Source organism: Vespula pensylvanica, chromosome 2 (genome assembly GCF_014466175.1).
Source record: "Vespula pensylvanica isolate Volc-1 chromosome 2, ASM1446617v1, whole genome shotgun sequence".
Classification (NCBI taxonomy): domain Eukaryota; kingdom Metazoa; phylum Arthropoda; class Insecta; order Hymenoptera; family Vespidae; genus Vespula; species Vespula pensylvanica.
Genome location: NC_057686.1, coordinates 8,518,635 through 8,526,644, shown reverse-complemented (window position 1 = coordinate 8,526,644; position 8,010 = coordinate 8,518,635).

Sequence of the window (8,010 nt, the reverse complement as noted above, 5' to 3'; positions counted from 1 at the left end):
CTATAGCATCTAATTTGTCGTTAATAAATAATAATACGACACGATAGAAGAGAAAATTACTTTTTAATATACCAATGGAAACTATCAATTTCAACGCTGGTTTTTGTAAATTGCCGTTCGATGAGATTCGAACGAGAATCCTACGTAGGATAGGCCGGTACATTATCGTTTCGACAATAAGCCTTACGTACCATCGAAATGATGGCCCTTCTCCCGTGTAAACCCCCTCTGCATTCTCCCTTTCGACCATTTTTCTCCTACCTTTAGCATTCGCCGGGCATCGATGGGGGAAAAGTTTTTCTTTTTTCTTCTAGGGCTGCTCGCGTTTCGTCGTGCGAGCGGGCTAAACTTTCAGGGTATTGTCTCTCAGTCGGGCCCGTTCCGACGTTGTTCGACGTTGTTCGACGTTATTCGCGAAGCCGAGTCCTTTGTTTCGGAAGCTGCGCCACCCGAATTCAGTCCTATTCGGCTGGCTCCTACTTAAATTACCTAAAGGTACTTCTCATTGGTATACGTCTCTTTGCTCGCCATCCGCAACCTTTTTCCTTTTTTTTTTTTGTCCGTTACTCTCACTCCGCTTTCCCTTTTTCTCTTTTCTCTTCTCTTTGCTAACGCGTCGCGTTAACATCCCGTCGTTCGAGTCCATTGTCCTTTTCCCGACGCAAGATTTTCTTGCGTCCCATTTGGATTTACATATACGCGACTTGTTTTGTGATATTCCACAGCCCAACGATTGAAGAAGAATAATATTAGATAGATATATTTGAGAAAGATGGATTGTTCCATTCTCGATAATGAGAATAGATTTCGATCTGTTATTAATGTGAAATTATAACAAGAGAAATTAGAGAGAAATAGAGATCGCCAATAGACAAGAAGATTCTCTGTTATCGATCTCTCTATCTCTTTCTCTCGCTCTTTCTCTCTCTCACTTATTCACTCACTCACTCACTCACTCACTTACTCATTCTCTCTCTCTCTCTCTCTCTCTCTCTCTCTCTCTCTCTCTCTCTCTCTCTCTCGTAAGCATGAGCACGTCGGTGGAAGGAAACCACCGTCGGAAATAACATCTTGCCGTCTCTGGGGAAGCTCGAACGACGTCGCAAACAATGACTTTGTAACTCGTACAACACTGCTTGGGACACGTGGATCGTCGTCCCTTCGTGCTCGCCAATACCTTCGGGCTGAAGTTAGAGACCGAAGCGACCCTCGACGTTCCACCGACCGGACAATGGATCCCTCGGTCATTATGAAGTGAACGCGTGTCCATCTACCAATGGCTAAATCTAATTCGACACCGAACCTTCCCCCTTCTCTATCTCTTAAAAGATGGACCATTTTCTTATCCGGATACTTTCCAAGAATTACAATGATGATTATAATTGCAATTTGACTCGAGTCGTTTGTTATGTTAGTAATTTAGCTGGATCGTTTAAATTTAGGCAAGTTTAACATGTTTAAATGACATTTGAACTTGTAAGGGTTTGTCTTCTAGAACAATAAATTTTCTTCTCTCTCTCTCTCTCTCTTTCTCTCTTTGTTCTTTGATCCGAAGGGTTAGAGAACACGTAGCCCTGTAACATTTGTAAAAGGGAGTCTCGTTTCGCAGAATGAAATCCCGAAGCGAAAAGGTCCAGCGAGAGATAAATGCAATGGGACACCACGAACGGCTTAGAAGGATTTTGGTTCTGCCGTGGATCTGTCACGCGTTTTCTTGCTCTCGTTTAATCGTCCAGAAAAGGGGAGATCCCAGTAGCCGCTTTTCATCGTTCCCTATTTGACACGTTTTTATTGGAAGTCCTTTAGTGTTCGTTCTTGATATGTGTATACACATATTTTTGATATGGACTTTCTCTGTCTCTGTCTCTCTTCCTCTTCCTCTTCCTCTTTCGTTCTCTCTATCTTTCACTTTCTCTCTCTATCATATCTTTTCTTGTCGTTTCGATGAAATTTGTTCGGGAGCATCTGTAAGAATTCTTTTATCGTGAAATTACGAAGGAAAATAAGAAGGTCTACCGATGAAATACAATAAGCTTCTGCAATGTAATCCTGATTGGTTGAGTGCCAAAAGTTAGAAGTAATACGATATAGTGGAACCTTCCTTTCCATGATTATTGGGAGATAGTTCTCGAGAACTTTTTTTTACATGTTACGTATGTTCGAGAAAAGACCGAAAAATGTAAAATTTGTAAAAATGCAAGAGATTATTTCGAATTGTTTAAATTATATAATGCGCAAAAATGTTATCGAAGGTGTAATACGTCAGAACACGGACTACAGGAATTTCATTATCTCTTCACTGTGCGACCGATAGTGTCGGGTTATCGCAAACGTCAAGGAGGGAAAATCCAAATCGAGATTCGTGATAAAGGTTGGGAAATCCGATATCAAGGAATTTCCTTGTCTAAGTTGAAGATAAAATTAATTATTTTATCGTACATGTCGTATAACATAGAGCGATGGAACAATCGTTTCCTAGAGTTTATTTTATTCTTTCTTATTCAGACTTATCGTTATTTCTATTTGTAATGCATCGCACGCATACGAATCACGTATTACGCTCCATAAATAAACGTATAAAAGAGAGATGTCTTTGGCCATTTGTATCTATTTGCAGGAAAGGGAAGAGAAATCCGTCGTTCGTAATTTGTCCTACAAGGAATACAGTTCGTAGCGCGTGAGCACACGCACGCCGTTAATTATTGACTCAGTTCTCTGGTATTGAGATTAATGACATTGCCATTTATTTCAAGCGAGAATGACTTATTGGCAAAGAACGTTGGCAGATAATAATTCATTGAATAATAAAGAAAGTGGATACAATAAAGAAAGTGGATATCAATAATTCGATAAGTTATTGTATTCCGTTTTAGAGACATTTACGAGATGTTAGTTTGACGTTGAAATACTTAAAATCATTTCTATTCGTTTAAAACTCTCTTTATTTCTTCGTAAACCGATGTTAGTTAACTCTAATTAGAAATGTATTAGTCGACCAATGTAATAAATTATACCCGTCGATAGAGCAGGTAGCAATTAAATCTTCGTTCGTACGGAAAAAATTCGAAGGGAAATTAGATTTAGGGGAAAATGGGGCCTGACTACGTATCCTTTTCGCAAGTTAATAGCTTAACGTAGGAGGTCGTAGGACTGATTTACGAGAAAGGAGTTCGACTCGAAAGCGATTATATCGTCCTGCCGTTTATCCGAGGATCTTTCGTATCTTTGGTAATAGCTGGCCCTTAGCTCGGATCTCGGCCGGTGGCATAAGTTTTCATTCACGCGGCTCGGCTAAACGAAGTCCCGAGCGATAAATTCGACAGGGGCTTTTGCACGAGCGGGTAATCCCATTGCCGGCTAAGCCTCCGGGAAACTCGTCGAGAGTGGCTCTCCAACAGAATTAAGACGAATTTGCTCCTGCACCTATACGTGGGACGTACGTTCGTTTATTTGCTCTGCTGGACAGCATGCCTTTATGCCTTCGTGCTTTCTCGTGTACGTTTTCCATTCTGAAAAATAAACTAGAAGTCTAATAAATCTTGAGACACACCTTTCAGGTTCTAATAAAAATCTCGCAAAATCGGCTGGCGAGCCATTGGGATAAAGAGATCGGAACTCGTCAACCGTGTCGTGAATACTTAATTACGTGCAATAGAATTCCTCGAGATTCGGACGATAAATTTTGAATCGTCCTTCGTGATTATACGCGTGATAAATTTCATTTTTAAATTCATATTATTTTTATTAGGAAATATAAAATATGCAAATATGTGTGTAGAGAGTGCGAGGGGGAGAGAGGGAACAGGGCAGACGAAGGGTGATATATACGTTTATATATCGAATGTTTCTCTTTCGAGTGGTCGTAGCAGACCCTCCACGTAATTTCCGCGCCAATTATATGCGTTCTCTCGCGCGTCTAGCCCGCACTCGACGAGACGTTAGCGCAATAAACGCTCGTCCGCGTTACATTACACACGGCGTCCGGCATTCCGCGATATTACGTAAGGGTCGAGATCACCGGCTGTGCGTTGCCGGGGAAAGGGATGTGGTCGACGTTAATGGTATGTGCAATGCATATATATTGTATATACGTACAATATACAACTACCGTGCATGTGACTTGCATGTGCCTCCCATGTGCCATCTATATGCTTGAGATCAACGAACTCTTTCCTTCCTTTTCTCTTTTGACATTTACAGAAAGATGTAGTTAGAGAATTGAGATGGAAATGAAAATCAGGATTGGATTAAAAGATCGTTCGTTTTATTGCTAAATACGTTGAATAGTTAAATAGACTTTTATAATCGTATTTGCATACGTACAATATCGAAATAAAAAGATCAAAATAATGCAAAAGTAATAAATAACGAATGCAGACGGTAGTAAGTATCGTGAGAAAGATAAAGGAAAAAATGAGAGGAGGAAATAAAAATGACGAACATCTGCCGCTGACTCTCGTACGCGTATTTTCCAATTTTTCTACCGCAAGAACTAAATTTACGATGGACAAACTTTCCGGCGTGATTCTTGTTCGCCGCACCTTCGAGAATATTCCAATGCGCTGTTCTCGTCCAGAGACGCGAAAGTAATGATAATAATATAAGGAGTTTATTGTTGGCCCGGGAGAAAGACATCGTGCAGATAACAATGGGTTTTTTGGATTCGATTCGTAAGAACGCGGCACATGAAATTTCGTACGTCCATCACAGACCGCTTTTCGGATAAAACCCGAACTACCGTTCATCGAGCAGGCTGTGAAATTAAAAAAGGGTAAAGTCGGGCCAACATGGTTACACAAGAGGACGAACGAACGAACGAACGAACGAACGAACGAACGAACGAACGAACGAACGAGAAAGGGAAAAGTTAGGTGTGTTCGAACACAGAAAAGAGGACAAATTATTCCGCTTGCCTCGTGGTTCGGTTTGCGTGCGAGATCCCAAAATTCGAGGTCATTCACCTCAACGTGACTTTCTCCTTTGTTGAATACGAGAGCTCATCCCTTTTTAAAACATCGAAAGGATGGTACTTTTTCGATAACATCGATCGATTCGATCGTTTTCGCAAACACCTGCGACCGGTGTGTGAATGCCAAAATGCGTTTCGTTTTACTTTCACCTTATACCTAAAATGGTATCTGTCGCTACATTTTTGGAACTTATCTTTATCGAGATAATTAGAATCTCTTTTCGAATAATTATGTAAGATTTTCTTAATTTAATCATTGTTACTCCAATGAAAAATTCTTTCAATAATTCAATAGTTTATCGAAATTAATTAATATTTCCATTTATTCGAAAAGCGTTAATTGCAAAATTAATTATCATCATATATCAATAAATACATTATTGGCTATTTATCGCTCTTTCCATTTGTGTGCTTCGTTTTGTTAATTTATTTTAACTAAGATATGAAATATCATTAGGATAACACTGAAGCATATTAAGAAAGTTTATTAAGTCTAAAGAAAAACACTTTTTTCTCTCTATCTTTCTCTTTTTCTCTCTATTTCTTTCTCTCTCTCCCTCTCTCTCTCTCTCTCTCTCTTTCTTTCTCTTTCTCTCTTTCAATTCAATCACGATTACTTCACTCGTGGTCAGGCAATGCAGTATTACATGTATATACTGACATACTCATACACATTCTAAGCAACCTCATCGCGTCATAATAAAGCGATTCTATTATGGCGGAACGTCGGAACAATAAGCAGTAACGCGGTACGGAGGCAATTCTTGGCGTACATTCGATATACGAGTTAGAAGAGGATGAAAATATTCAGTGAATGAGCGACCGAATGAGACAAATATATAGAGATAGCGAGAAAGAAAGAAAGAAAAAGACAAGAAGGAAAGAAAGAAAGAAAGAAAGAAAGAAAGATAGATACGGATATGTGATTTTTCGCATTTTATCAGTGTTTATTTACCTTGCGAAAGACGATGCGAATAGACGAGAGTAAATACGAAATTGCTCGCAACGATTCGTAGAGAAACGTTTCGCCATCATTACGTTCTACACCTTTCCTTAAAGCGAAAATATATATCTATCTTTTTCCCTCTCTGTCTCTCTCTGTATATCTTTTTATATTCTTCTCGTGGTAGTGTGAAATAGGGAAACTATATGCGTTTATTTTCGCTTGATTTGACTTCTCAAATATTTTGTTCGTACTTTGAAATACCTATAGAAAAGAAGGAGAACGTTCTTTGTAAACGAAAGGAGATTAAACACACGCTTCATTTATTATTCGTCATCATTTACAATCGAATAAAAGGAACATTGATATATAATTAATTTTTTAATTTTCCATAATTCTTTTTCCTAGACTTTTCCCGATCGATCATAGATTTAATGCTAATAAATCAAATCGAAAATTCGATGAGAAGACCATATCGGGATAGTGCATCTCCCATATCAAGATAAACGATGGAAAGACATGGTTTTTGAATCACGGTGAATTCGTCGACGCATCTTCTTCTTTCTTCCGCTCGTTTCGAGCGTAAACGCGAAGGAGGCGTATCGCTTCTCGACGTTCCCCTGGGATTTCCTCGAGGAGACAGCGATTGCTTACGACTTTCGGATCGGTTCTCTCCCTCTTCTTTTATGCTCTATCTCCTTCTTTCTCTATGTCTATCTTTCGAAAGGGGAAGGAAAAAAGAGGGATCGGAGAGGTAGTGCGAGGAGTAAAAAGAGGAAAGTGGATCGACCGAAAACGTACCGTGTCGTCCTTCGTGTATATCCTTTATCTATATCTGTATAGGTACGTATATATATATGTGTGTGTATATGTATATGTATGCGTATGTGTATATATATATATATCGGCAGTCTCGTTCATTTCGACCGTTTTGTTCGTTCCGTCCGTCGACGGATCGGTGGTTTCACAAGTACGAGCGATGGCAATTCAATTTGGACGAGATCGCCTAACGTTCTTCGTCCTATCGCCAATAGGGATGAATTATATAACATATACTAGTATTTATATGCTTATACACGCGTGGAAATCGACGCTTTTACTCTTCTCCGTTTTTATATATTTTTTATGACGCAATCCTTTCCGTTAACTTTAATTTTTCTAGATATTATCAAATATTATGTATTATTATGTATCTTTTTGCATTTTTTAAAATACCTGAGGCCTTAAAAATACGTACCTAAATTATTACATCGAAATTTGAACTGTTAACAGAGTTGTAGTAGTTGTAGCGGAATTGCGTACCAATTGCTTATATGTGATCCCAGTGAATGTATATGTAATGCTTCACGAGCAGAAAATGATGATGAAACACAGTACACGAAAGCAATTTTTTATTATGATAATACTTTATAGTATTTTAAACATGTGTGTTTCGATATACATATATTTACATAGAATTAGTAGTTCTATTATTGGTACGTATATCGTATATCGAAGTTTTTTAATTCTTACAAGGAAAGATGTAGTATACGTATGATACAATTGAATTCAGAATTTCGATTATCGAGGAACACAATCAATTCGACATCGATACAACAAAGCTTATATACGTATTAAAAAAAAATATTATATTTTACATAGTTATTTAAATTATGGATTAAGATTTTACGTAAAAAGAATGGATTTTAGAAAAAATTATTAATATATTTATTTATAACTTTTTCTAATTATATAGACAATAAATCTTTTACTAAATGATAGTTCTAATCAAAAGAAATAACTTCTGTATAAAAACTTCTCTATGTTTTACAGTTTTCTAATTACAACTTAAAATCGGAAAATAGAAGAATTTTCTGGAGTTAATTTTACCTATGAGTGCATTCGAGCAATAAAGAATTTGCGTGATACGTATCTATACATATTTTATATATCAGCAAAGTTTCATAATTTTTGGAATTTGTGGATTGAGGATCTTCTCTTGCTAGACCAGTTTATAATTGTAGGATTATATCGTAAATACAATATATACTCACGTCATTGTAATTTGATAATTTAAAAATAAATAGATTCGTATAATATAATACGCAATCTAAAAAAA